This window comes from Leucopleurus acutus (genome assembly GCF_964270905.1).
Source record: "Leucopleurus acutus genome assembly, chromosome: 10".
Lineage (NCBI taxonomy): Eukaryota > Metazoa > Chordata > Mammalia > Artiodactyla > Delphinidae > Leucopleurus > Leucopleurus acutus.
The window spans coordinates 3,990,224-4,003,803 of record NC_139153.1 but is presented as its reverse complement, the minus strand read 5'-3'; the positions used below and the strand labels follow the sequence as shown (position 1 = coordinate 4,003,803).

General features: G+C 51.8%; 1 protein-coding gene across 2 annotated transcripts in view; it reads right to left on the bottom strand.

The window, feature by feature from the left end:
• Positions 1-13,580, bottom strand: part of SLC6A6 (solute carrier family 6 member 6) — an 80,178-nt gene that overhangs the window by 55,460 nt on the left and 11,138 nt on the right. The window contains exon 2 of one of the 2 annotated variants that reach the window (XM_082848818.1): positions 12,261-12,298. The gene's annotated coding sequence lies outside the window, so the exon portion shown is untranslated. Of the gene's footprint in view, positions 1-12,256; positions 12,299-13,580 lie in introns of both variants that reach the window. The other variant, XM_082848817.1, reaches the window with a different exon arrangement.

Here is a 13,580-nt window from a genome sequence, read left to right as displayed (position 1 = left end):
TTCTGAAACTGCAGCCTTCCTATTTGGAGGGGAGGTTAAAATTGTCTTTCTTTCACAGCATCGGAGTGAGACCAGATGGTCACTTTTATAGAACTGCTGTGAAGGGGTAAAATGACAGGTGTGCGGCCCGAGGGTGGGCCACTCCGCTCCTCAACCCCAATATGATTTTTGAACATGCACTAGTTCATGAAATTCAGCACCATCATCTGGCCTAATCTGCCCATTTTACAGGTGGGAAAACTGAGGCCCAGGTGCACGAGCTTCAGTCTCCAAGGTTTCAGCTCTGAGCTCTCCACAGCCAGTGCCCCTTCCCGCCAGCTGCTGCTGTTTGGATGCCTTGGACCAGATCGACTCCTTACTTATTTGAGGACCCTTTCCCAGGCTTAGGAAATCCAGAGCCCCAAGTGCCATGGAGGCCCCTGACCCCAAGGGAATGCCGTGTCTCTTCACCCGGCGACCTACTTGCAGTCAGCTCAGGGGCTGAGAGGCTCCATCATGCAAGGATTTGGGCTGAGGAGGTGGGTAAACAGAGGGTCCCACTGGTGGTCTGGGGTGGGGGACCTGGTGGAGCAGTTCCAGCCAGGGGAGCCATGGCCTGCTCCGAGCTGGATGCCTCTGAGGAAGACCTTCCTCCCACCAGGCCCCCAGCGGGACCACTGGGTCAGAACTTGTAAGCACTGAAGGGCTCCCATATTTGTCTCCTGCTCCCACTTTGGGGCAGTCTCCCTGAACACCATCTCCTAGGCGACTGCAGCTGTCGGAGACCTCACAAGCTTGAATCATAGAAGACAGCCCAGGGTGGTTCTCTAAGGGGGCAGGGGCTCTGTGTGCAAACAGAGACACAGGTGGACAAGCAAATGTGACTTACCCCAGGCACTGGGAAATGGGACGCCATCGGAGGCCAGAGAGAGTACGGAAGATGCCCAGCACCTCGGCTCTGGGTCTCAGAATATTTGCTCATGAGGTCACAATGCCCCTTCCAACACAGCCCAGGTGCCCAGAGACTTCGTTCTCCAGAAAAATGCCACCAATTAGGAACATCCCTTAGCAGAACTAAAGCCAGAGAGAGGGTTCCTTGATCACAGAGCTTACCGTCACTACACACCATTGCCTGCAAGATCCTAGCCTGTCACAGCTTGGTACATTTTTACAGGCCATTCCAGGCCCTGGAATGCACATCTCCACTCTTCTCCATCCTCAAATGCCACCTCCTCCAGGAAGACTTCCCTGACCATCCCCCCCCCGCCCATCTCCCAGCGGAACGAGGTGCTCATTCCTCAGCTGTAATCCTCGTGTCTTCTTCCTCCCCTGGTCTGGGGGCTCTAGTGCAAGGGTCCCAGCTTCCTCAGAGGCAGCAGTGAATGAGGAACGTGGTCCCAGCTTCCTCAGAGGCAGCAGTGAATGAGGAGCGTGGTCTACCACTGTCATAGCAACCCTTTGTTCTAATTCCAGCTGTTCTTACATCCTGGAAACAATAATAATTGCGGCTGACATTATGTACCTGGCACTGTGTTGGCCACTTGATATGATTCTAGCTAATAGTAACTTTTTAAAAATATGCTAAATATTTTTATTTCCTTAAATCACTTTTCACTGATTATGGCTGTTCACTTTTTTCCTATAACCAGTCCAAAGGTAATGAGACTTTATAGCATTTTCAGAGAGTCTGATAGGAGAAAAAGCACACTTGAAATGCCTTAGATGTATGGAAAAATCCTCCAGCTGCACAGTCAGTTCCAGAGAGGAATACCAGCTCCCCAGGCTGAGCGCCCAAGTGTGCCTGGGGCACCACCTGGCACCTGGGTTCCCTATTTTACCCAGTTCTTTCCAACCACCCTATGAGATGATGGATTTTACCCATCTGTGGCTCAGAGAGATCAATCGACTTAACCAGGGTTGCACAGCCAGGAAGAGGCAAGACTCGAGGGTCCTGGGTCTTCGACCACAGGGCTCTGGGGCATCTCCTGGCTATGACCTTGGATACCACGAGGTCCCCCTCTTCACCTGACACAGGAGGAAACTGAGGCCAGCAGGAGGTAGGGGTGTCATTTGGAAAATTCACCAGCTAGGATTAGAATCTCCTGAGTGGGCCCACATCACACATATCTTCATGGACTAGGACCCAGCGGCCTCAACCACAGAACAGCAGCAACGAAAAGAATCCACCTCACTGAGGCTGTGTGCTCTACAGGACCTTCCCATTTAAGTCTGTACACCTGCTGGGATGGCTAAATACTGGCCCCTTAGGCCAGCAAGAGCTTTTAACCCTTTAAATTCAGCCTGCTCAGAGCTAATGTCCAGGGATGCGGCTAATCTCAGTGAACTGATGAAAGGAAGGGAGGGGTGTGGGGTCTGATAGCCTGCACCGCTTTTGGAAATGGTGTACCCGCCTGTCTGCACCCTCTCAGCCCCAGAAGCATCCCCCCACCCCTACCTCCTCTGACCTTTCTCACCCTGACCCCCCTCAAAGTGTCCCATCCACTGCAGCCTGGGACTTAATCAGCTTATTCACCCTGTGCAGAGCCTGGGCCATCTGAAAAAGTCTCCTTTTACTCCTTGGGGGCAAGGATACCTGAGATCTAGGCCACAACTATAAATAGTCGAGAAATCCGTTGTCCTTTTTAACTGACTCATCTCTTTCTTTGGTCAGTCAGTTACGGCTGACCCCCAGATGGCTGAGTTGTACAAAATTCCCTCCCCCGCATAATGTCAGTGGAGAGGAAAGACCCTCCTCGCCTCTCCAGCTTTGTTCTCTGAATTCCCCAAGAGTGAGCCTCCCGCTCCCAACCCGGCCAGTGAGACTCTGTTCCCCAAATACCCTTTGCCTGGTTCCGCTTTTGCCTGTTCTGCGTCACCATCAGAGATTTTAGTTGGAACCTAACTCTGCCACTTGTCAGCGGCAAATAGTAACCTCAGGCATGTCTCTTCCCCTTGGGGCCTCAGTTGCACCATCTGTAAAATGGGCCACCTCACATTACACAAGGGAAGGTACAAGGGAGGGCCTCAATACAAGCCTGGCTTTGCTCTCAGGAGAAACAGTTTGCCCTTGAACCAGAGAGATCAGCCACCTTGCATTTCATGCAGTTAAATCAACAAACACGGACTCCACCCGTTGTTAGCATCATCAAGCTAAGTGCTGGGAGAGGCAGAAGCAAACACCCAGGGCTGATCTGTCAAGCAGGGAAAATACCAAATAAACAGTTTCTCCATCCGGCGTTCTGTGTCAAACCAGCAGCCAAGTCCGCTGGCACCGCCATCCCCTCTCAAGGCACTTCGTGTGCTCCCCAAACCACGTGAATCAGCAAAACTAGGTTAGACATCTCATTAGAGTGGGTTTCCTCTTGGGACCTCTGGCCGCGCCTGTGATTCTCCTACAAGCGGTCTCCGTGGTGAGGGCTGGGCTTGTTTGTTTTTCTTCCTGAGCAGAAGCCAGTTGTCAGAACAACTAAACAGTTACTACCTTTAACGGACACCTGGAAGCATTAAATAAGGACTCTGATTCCAGGCTGGTTCCCCAAAGTGAATCAAGACCAAGCACTCAGCAGGGCACTGGGGGTCACCAGGCTACACCAACACCCATCCGGCTCCTCCTCCCACCCCAGAACACAGCCCCCTAGCCCCCCAGGCTCCTTCGGCCCCGGGGTCCTCGCTCCACTCTTTCACGCTCTGCCAGCCCTTCCACAGGCTGCTTCCTCACCAGTAATGCCCTTCCCCTTTTGTGCCCAGCTGGCATGCTTTGTCATTCAAGGCCTCTGGGAAAGTTCTTTGAACTTTGGGTGCCCAAGCATCTTCAAGAGACCCCGCCAATGGACGCCCGATTTGCAGGCCAGGCAGTTCCCAGGCTGGACAGAGTGAGGCTCATCTCTGGGTCCCCAGGGCCCAGCGGGGGCCTGAGCCACAGGACAAGTCCATAACTCCCTGATGACTGAATGAGCAGACTTTCAATTCTCGGTTTTCAGATGCTTACAGGTTTTCCCCAAACTTCCCCTGACATCAAATGTTCTTGCCTGGGCCTTTCCCCCACTCAGCAGAGCTGGAAAGGGTTTGAAAACACGCGAATTTCTCAATGGACTGGAAAGGCCCAAGGGAAGTCAAAGGTCTGGCCCCATGACCTTAAGTTGGGGGCCGTTGTATCTACACAAGGTGATGGACGTTAACAGAACCTACTGTGGTAATCGTTTTCACAATATATGCAAATCAGGCCATCACGCTGTACTTCTGAAATTCATACAGTGATGTATGTCATTTATTCTCAATAAAACTGGAAAAGAAATCACCAAAATTTAACGTAATTTACACTTTCACACAGTCTCACCTACTAGACTGTAAAATTCTAAAAAGCTGACAATATCTTGCTTATATTTGTATCACCAGCACCTGTCATAATATTTATGAATATGAAATAAAATTAATTTAATAAAGTTAGGGGGACCCTTCTCCCCAGAAGCACTTCAGGCCAGGTGCCCAGCCGTGGCGCTCTCAGGCCTGGCCACATGGGGATCAGCTAGCCCAGGGGTCCGAGGTGTCAGGAATCACTGCCCAGAAGCACAGCCACCTGCCGCCTTCCAAGCTTTTCTAGTTTTGTCTCTTTTAGGGCGAGAAACTTCACTCAATGTCTGGTCTGTTTAGTGTGACTAACCCTTCCCTGAAAGCACTTTATTACAGCTATTGTTCATAAGCCACATATATAAGAAATCAGCTCATCAACTTTTCAATACACCAAGCTGCTTTCTCCTACGTGCGCCAGTTCACCCACTGGGCATCTTGATCTCGGTCCTCATTTAACAGATGGGGCAACTGAGGCCCAGGCAGCTGATGGGACTCACCTGAGGTCACACAGCCAGGAAGCAGCAGAGGAGAGGTGCCCAACGTCAAGGTACTGTGTGACCTTGGGCAGGTCGCTGCACCTCTCAGGTGCACCTGCATTTTATCTGGCAACCTCATCCGGAGGGTCTCGATGTGTTATCACCCCGCCATCCCACATCTAGCAAAAATATCAGACCCAGAAAATAAGAGCAATCAAATACTCTGGGTGCCTAGTCCGAAAACCTCCACCTAAATATGAATTAAGTAACTTAGGATTTGAGGGTCACCCTATCCCATAGTCGTGTCCCTTTCTTTCTTCCCACCCAGAAGAAGACTCTTGCCTGGTGGCTGCACAGAACTTTCACAGTCCTCTCAGCTCCTCCTTTTTTCCAAAGCAGGTGTCTGCTACCAAGGGGGTTGTGTACCACCCACAGGCCACCTTCTCCTATCCCGCGCCCCCAACAGACATCGCTAATCGATCATGGCATCCTTCCCACCGATCATCAGGACTCAGCCTTAGATTCCTCATCGGAACCCCGTCTCTCTGGACCTCAGGAACTTAACGGACAAGAGAATGCGCTCACATGAGGGAGATGGTCAGGGGCAGGCAAGATGCCCAGAAAAGACTAGGGGGGCAGCAAGACAAGCAGAAGCTCCCGGCACTGGACCCCCCAAACAGAAAGAAGAGCCACGTCCCCCTCACTGTGGCAGGAGGGAGGGAGGGAGGCGTGGGCCCTCGTGGACCCACAGAGCAGGAGCTTGGGGAGGAGAGGAGTGAGGAGGGGGACTCGGGGGTGAGGAGGGTGGGAATGAGGGGCAGGAGGGCAGGCCAATCCCAAACTCCCTCTGGGGGGAGGAGCAGTGAGGGGATGCCAGGGGTCCCCGTGTAAGGCCCCACGGAGGGTGTGCCAGCAGCGGCCAGGCTGTGGTGGGGGTGGCCTCTTTCCTAAGCCTGCAGACCCCGGGGGGGGGGGCACATGCACTTTCGCCCCTTTTACAGAGAACACCCAGCTCAGAAAGGGAGACCCCTTACGCTAGGGCACCTGACTCTGAAATGGCAGAGCTGACATTCGTAGCCAAAGCTCGGCACTGCCACGCCAGCAGCCACCCCAGGGAGACGATTCCAGACCCTTGTTTTACACGTGGGGAAGCCCTAGGGCCCAGAGAAGGGAAGTGACTTGTCCAAGGTCCCCCAGCAAATGGGTAAATAATGGAGGTGCTAGAGGGAACTGCCCCAGGGAGCCAGGCCCTCCGAGGCCAGAGGCCAACTGCAGCCCCAGGGTTGGGAGGTGCCTGCTTTGCTCTAGGAGCCCAGGTTTCTGGACTTGCTGTCTGGTGGCTGAGCACCGGCTAGCAGTTAGCAGTATCCTTCAGAAACCCCTCAGGCTTCACCACTGTGGGACGCTCTTCTTTTTGAAAGGCCCTGTCAGTTTCAAAAACTGGGTGGGGGGGGACTGTGATATTGTGATTTATGATAAAAAAGATAAAGTTGGTCTTCATCCGCGTTTCCAGCACAGACTTCCTAAAACCCTTGGAATTTCCTAAGTGGCGAGAGGGATCAAGGTGTCTTTTGTTATGTTAATGAGGCGACTTAGGAGGGAGCAAAGGAAGGAGACTGGTTGCCAGGAGAACCCACCAGTGATTAGAGGGCTGGAACTTTCAGTCCCACTACCCCCCAGCCCTGCGGAGGGGAGAGGGGCTGGAGGTTGAATGGATCACGCCTAGGTAATGAAGCCTCCGTAAAATCCCAAAAGGACAGGGTTTGGGGAGGTTCCAGTTGGTGAACACGTGGAGATTCAGGGACAAGGACGCCTGAAGAGGGCATGAAAGCTCCTCGCTTTCCCCACACCTGGCCCTGTGTGTCTCTGCCATCTGGTTCCTGAGTTATATCGTTCCGTCATAAACCAGTGATCTAGTAAGTAAAATGTTTCTCTGAGTTCTGTGAGCTGCTCTAGCAAATTAATCCAACCCGAGGAGGGGGTCGTGGGACCCTCCGATTCACAGCCATTCGGGCTAAAGTCGGGGGTGGGGGCAGTCTTGTGGGACTGAGCCCTTCACCTGGGGAACCTGAGACTACCTCCACACCAACAGCGTCAGTATCGTCAATAGTGACTTAAGTCATAGGATGCCCAGCTGGTGCTGGAGGATTGCTTGGTGGTGTGGGGAAAGAACCACACACATTAAAATAATAATCTCTCTCCTTGAAGAAATCCCTGTGTGACCCCCGTTGGGGTAAGAGCCAAGACAGGAAGATACAGCCAAGGAATCTTCTCTCCACCTGAGGCCCGAGCTTTCCCGCCACAGGTTAGGCCAGAAGACGCGGCTCCTGCTTGGCCTGGTGGTCCAGAGGCCCCGTCTCCCAGCACCTTTGACTTCAAGACTAAGAAGCCAAAGACGTGGCTCACCCCAGGTCCCGACCTGAAACACGGCTGACCTCAAGCTGGCCACTGCCTTCTTGAGCCTCACATCTCTCACCTGTTATGTGGCGACAGTAATAACTACGCTATACGATAATGCAAGTATGAAAGATGGGAGACCTTTTTGAGAGTTGCAAAGAGCTGCGCACGCTATTATTGTCCATATGTTCAGCCTACCCTGATAGAGGTATCAAAAGTATTAACAGTAACAGTAGCAATAGGAAGACCAATTACAGTGACAAGTACCACTTTCAGTAATTGCTATGGGCTAGTCACTGTACTGAGAAGGTTCATAGTTTTTCTTCCCTGATCCTCACCACAACCACAGAAGGGAGATTCTACATCATGTTTATTTTGACAGAAGACCCTGGGGCCCAGAAAGGTTAAGTGACATACCCTGGGTCACACAGCAAGGTAGAGGCCAAAAGACATTTACACCCAGACTCATGGTGAGATTAGGTCTTAAACACACCTCTCCTCTCTCTAAAGGGTGTATTTATCAGCCTCGGAGGAGGCCTAGGATTCATAGCATTTTGTATTTCCTGAGTTTTTAATGTTCTTCCCAAAAAAGGAAGGCTGGCAGACTGGGAGCAGCTCCTCTAGGATGGATTGTTTTAAATTTTCTGCCCCCTAAGACCCTGAAAGCACATTCACCAGGAACGTGCCACCTCTCTCTCTCAAGGACTGAGGGCTGTCAATGATGACATTAGAGCAAATTTCTGGAGGGTCAATAATTTGGCAACAAGTGCGAGCATCTTAAAAATGCACGCTCCCTTCATGCTAGTGATTCCAGTTTCCTGACCAGACCAATGTGTAATTTACTGCACACGGTTTTGCAAGATGAAAAAGTTCTGGGGATGGACTGCACAACAATGTGAAGACACTTAACACCACTGAACTGTAGACTTAAAAATGGTTAGGACAGCAAATTTTATGTTATGTGTATTTTACCATAATTAAAAATAGAAAAAAAAATGTTCACAGCAGAGTGGTTTTCAAAAAAGAGAAACTATACACAGCCAATCTCTCCTCACTAGGGGATTACTTAAATAAATGATGGTTTACCCAAACAAATCAAAACAAACTAGAACAGGGGGTCAGCAAACTGTGGCCCCTGGGCTAGGTTCAGCACTGTTTTTGTAAATAAAGTTTTATTGGCCCATAGCTCCATCCATCATTTGCCTATTGTCTTGGACTGGGTTCTAGCTGCAATAGCAGAGGTGAGAGCCCATGGCCCACAGGCCCAAAGTACATACTATCCAACCCTTTAAGAAGTTTGCTAAACCTGGACTTGGAAGACCCAAGACCCCAAAACGCTATCAGAAATAGGTTGGAGGGTGTGCTGGGAGAAATTGGCTCCCAAAGAGCCATGCTACGAGTTCAATTTGGAAAGGAAAATTTTAAATAAGGTATATTACCCAAACGTGTATAAATGTACCATTAGGTGCTTATCTCTGGATGGTAGGAATAGAGATGAATTTTATTTTCTTGTTTTGACTTTTCTGTGCTCTCCAAATTTTCTGTATGAAAAACATATTACTTCTCAACACTAGAAGAAATCATTAAGTGACTGGATGGCGGTGTTAACTAATGCTACGGTGACCCTCATACCGCAATAGCAATGGACCAAATCAACACACTGTACACCTTAAATGTACATCAACGTTGTATGCCAACCCTCTCTCAATTTTTGAAAAATTGTATGACTTTTATAATCAGGGTAAACAAACAATAAATACCATTTTCTCACTGTCTTGGCCCTTCTAGGCAGCGAGTGCTTTGGTGGATGGTCAGAGGTCGTACCGACACCCCCTCCCTTGCCAGAGTTTACAAGCTGCAGAGGGAGGGCGGTGAGGTCGGGGGAGGCACAGGTGGAGAAGGCCCCGCTGGAATTCTCACGACAAGCCCCTCCCTAAAATTCCTGGGCACCCAAGAGGGTGGATCTGATTTTCAGGTGGGGGGGAGTTGCTCAGGGGATCCCACGTGGGAGATGAGATAAGAAATGCTACTGGGGGGACTTCCCTGGTGGCACAGTGGTTAAGAATGCGCCTGCCAGTGCAGGGGATACGCGTTCGATCCCTGGTCTGGGAAGATCCCACATGCCGCGGAGCAACTAAGCCCGTGCGCCACAACTACTGAGCCCGCACGCCACAACTACTGAGCCCATGCACCACAACTACTGAGCCCGCAAGCCACAACTACTGAAGCCTGTGCGCCTAGAGCCCGTGCTCCGCAGCAAGAGAAGCCACCGCAATGAGAAGCCCACACACTGCAACAAAGAGTAGCCCCCGCTCACCACAATTAGAAAAAGCCCGCGCGCAGCAATGAAGACCCAATGCAGCCAAAAATAAATAAATAAAATAAATAAATTTATAAAAAAATAAATAAATAAAAGAAATGCTATTGGGTGCGGGGCACTGACTTTGTTAGGCCCCTTGCGCGCTTCTAAACCCCACTGTGATGACTGATCGTTACCCCTGATCCCATACTCACTTTCTGCTCCTCCCGGGGCTGTTACTGTTCCATTTCACAGGTGGGGAAGAGGAGGTTCCGAGAGGCTCTGACTGCCCTCTCAAGTTTGTACAGCTGGCCAGGGATGGAGCCAGGATTTGAACCTGGGCTGTCTGACTCTCCAGCTCCAAGGACTTTCTACTACCCGGTTGCCCCCAGCTCAGGAATACTATTTTTGGCGGGTTCATTAATACCCCAGGGTCTGTTGAACACCCAACGGACATGCACACATCTGTCACCTCTTTGACCCTGCGGCGGCTCCAGAGCGATCACCATCCCCTTTCGCAGGTGGGAACTGAAGGCCGCACACCCAGCAGGGCTCAGACTTCAGAGATGACAACTGTTCTCTAAAGACACCTCCTTCCAAATCCCACTGCCTGCCATGTCAGGCGGCAGTGAGCACTTCTGGCAAGACTAAACCAAAAGGGCTGCTTGGAGGAGGCGTCAGACAGGCCTCTCAGCCTCAGCGGCCTCTCTTGTAAAATGGGCTCCCACCAAGTATGGACGGATCAGCAAGCCTCAGGGAGAGGAACCGTGGCCGGCCTCTGTTTATTGCCTCTAAAGGCCAAGCCCCTTGCACAAGATTCTCTTTATCTGGAAGCAGAACTCACATTCCAGCTTCACAGCGGCAGGCACCTGGCTTCCTGGCTGCCCTGGGCTACTCATTAACCAGTGAGAGGCCTCAGGAAGGGGCTGGACCAGAGTCTGCTCCAGCCTGGGGGAGGGGGAGGGGAGGGCCATGCTGGATGGTGTTGGCACCAGGGTCAGATCAACCAGGTTCAAATCCTGTGTGACCTGGGGGTGAGGGGGTGGGCAGTTCACCACCTCTGAGCCTCAGTATCCCCATCTGTACAATGGGGACTACCATTGTACAGTGCCCACCTGACAGGGCTACTGTGAGGACTGCAGGCGACTAAGGTGCTAGCACTGCCTGAGGCAGAGCAAGCGCTCAATAAATGGTGGAACCACAGCGCCCATCACAGGACGGGTGCAGGATAAAATCTGCTGCTGTCACTAAACCCTCGGCAGCACGGTGAACGCTGTTCAAGAGTTCCGTAAATGTTCGCGATTATTCCTCTTGCTATTTATGACAGTGGTGACTCTGGAGGCTGACCCGGAGCAGGGCATCTCCTGACCACCAGGGATACTCCAGCCTGATTCTCCGCATCTGATGTCACAGCATGAAGAGCAGGTCTTGGGTGGTGCCGGAGGCCTGCGGCTGCCGGTGACAGAGACCCAGGGCTGGGAGCTTGATGACTGGGGTGGAATCGGGCCCACCACCAGCAGCAAGAGGCCAAGGGTCTCCAGGCTTTTCTCCCAGTCCTGGCTTCCTAGGGGACCCCAATCAACCAAACCCGGCCCCGGACCTGGGGGAGCTGGATCCCGAGAAGTTTCTGCCCAGGAAGCCAGGTTTTTCAAATTCCAGAGCAGGGTGTACTAGTGGGTCGCGCAATCTATCGACTTAGAGGGTCAGGGCTATCGTTTTTATAAAAGAGAACAGAACAGAACAGAGAGCCCTGCAGACGGTGAGGCTACGAGTTTTATTTCGTGAAACTTTCGTTTCAGCTTCACGCGTGTGTTAAGTACACACGGCATCCTGCTGTAAAGTATACTTCTTACTGAATGTCACGAGTCAAAGACTTCTTTGAAAGCCCCTACAGTGAGGATGTTTAAATCAAGGTGTAGAAGGCAGCTGCAGAAAAGTGACTGAGTCAGGTTCCTGCCCCATTAAACCCCTTTTAAAAACGCTACTGTGATCCTGAACTGGGGTGGAGGTGCGGGAGGTTCTATAAATACTAGACAATCAGCAAAACGTCATTAAGGTCTTAGATTAGATAACAGAATTGTGTCAATGTTAAATGTTCCAGGGCTGATCATTGTGTACTTATATAAGAGAATGAATGGCCTTGCTCTTACAAAATGCATGCTGAAGGATTAGAGGTAGAGGGGCAGCGTGCCTGAAACTCCCCAGTGATCCAGGATATCAATGTGACTGTTTTCATAGCATATATTAAAGCAAGGAAGCAAAGGAGGCAAATGTTAACAATGGGAAAATCTAAGTGAAGGACTTAGAGGAGTTCATTGTAACATTCGTGCAACTTTCTTGAAGGTTTTCAATTTTTTAAAAATAAAACGTTCAGTAAAGAGATAGTTGGGACAGCAGCCCGATTCCTAGAGCATCCTGTCTGCTGGGAGCCAAGCAGCTCACCCTTTCACACGTTTCTGACCCCGAACCTTAGAATCAACTCCACGAAGGCCTCCTCACCCCCTGGTGCAGAGCCAGGCTGGGGTCCAGGCCAGGACTCCGAAATCAGTGCTCAGCCCATTTGCAGGGCTACCTCCCTGCCACCGATGTGCACAGGTGGCCAAGCCGGGCCGTGGACCCGCCACCCAGAGGTGACCCGTGGACAAGGTCCTGGAACCTCGGGGCTTCTGTCTCTTCCTCTGGGATCCCGAGCGCCCACCGTGGGTCACTGCCACCCGTGGCGAGACACCAAGACCACGGGGAGGTCAAATGCCACTTACGTTTTGGAGGCTCCTCACAAAGCGCTGTCGCTCTGGACCTATTGCAAGGACAGAAGGCAGAGAAGGAAAGAAGAGATCTGGTCAGGGTGTGATGTACTCAGGACCCAGACTCTATTCCGTGTGACCACCCAGCACACACAACTGGGAGGGGCCCCGTCCACACCCAGTGGGGCTGGGGCGGGGGAAAGCCAGGCGTCCGGGTGCTCCTGCACACACTCGCACATGCATGCACACACACACACACCACGTGTTCACACACAGGCACACGCTCACACACCTCTCGCCAGCATCCCTGAAATTGGCAGTGGCAAGAACCAGAGCTGGGAGGGGTGGGTGGCCCAGCCTGCACTCAGGAGGGGAAAGGCTCTTCTTGCTGGCTGAGAACAGGTAAGCAGCTCCCCAGCCCTAACCCAAAAGTCTGCGCTCCCCCAAGCCCCCCACGAGCTCAGCCACTTGCCCAGGTCTGTGAGTGACCGTCCCCTGTGAGCACAGGGATGCGCCGAAGCCAGATGGAGAACCTGATACCCATCACCTGGTTAGAGGTTGAGCATCACTGCGCCAAGGAAGCCTGCTGAACTGTGCCGAGCCAAGCACTCCCCGAGTGTGACTGACCCCTGAAGCTTTTTTTTTTTTTTTTTTAAATAGACCACCTCTGTTCTTTTGGACTTGGTTGGGAAACAACGCAAGTGGGGGCAGATCACCTCTGCCTCATTCCACCGGCAGAGCTGTGCTGGAAGGCTCTCCTGGTTTCCTGGAATAAAAAATGCAGAAAACCAGGAAATGCTTCCTTATCAAGGAAGAGCTTACACTTCAATGAACAAGTTAAACAGATTAGCAGGGAAGGAAGGGGGTTGTGGTGGAAGAGCAGAGAGGCCTCCAGGGCTGCTCACTTCTTTCCTCTTTGTACCTGCAGCCCTGCCCTTGGAGCCTCTTCCCCAGACTCAGAACTGGGGTCCAGCAGTCTACAGAGCCCCCTGTTCCCCAAATTAGACAACCTCATTGCCGTGTTTGGGCTTCCACGTTCACCAGGCTCACACGGGCACCCACTGTGTCTGAGGCACTGAGTGTAGGAATGCTGAGTCAATTATTTATTGAGCATCTACTATATGCCAGGTACTGTTCTAGGCACTGGAACCCGGCAGTGAACAAAACAGCTGAGGCTGCCACTCTCCTGGAGCCTGGAATCACATAGCAGGGGCTGACACGGATGCCATCGAGGCTTCATTCTCTGGATGGAGGCACGGCTCTGTGACGTCTGGGTGGATTAGTAATGTCTGCAGCAGGTGTGGGTGGTGGAAGTGGCAATGCGTTCCTGGTTAT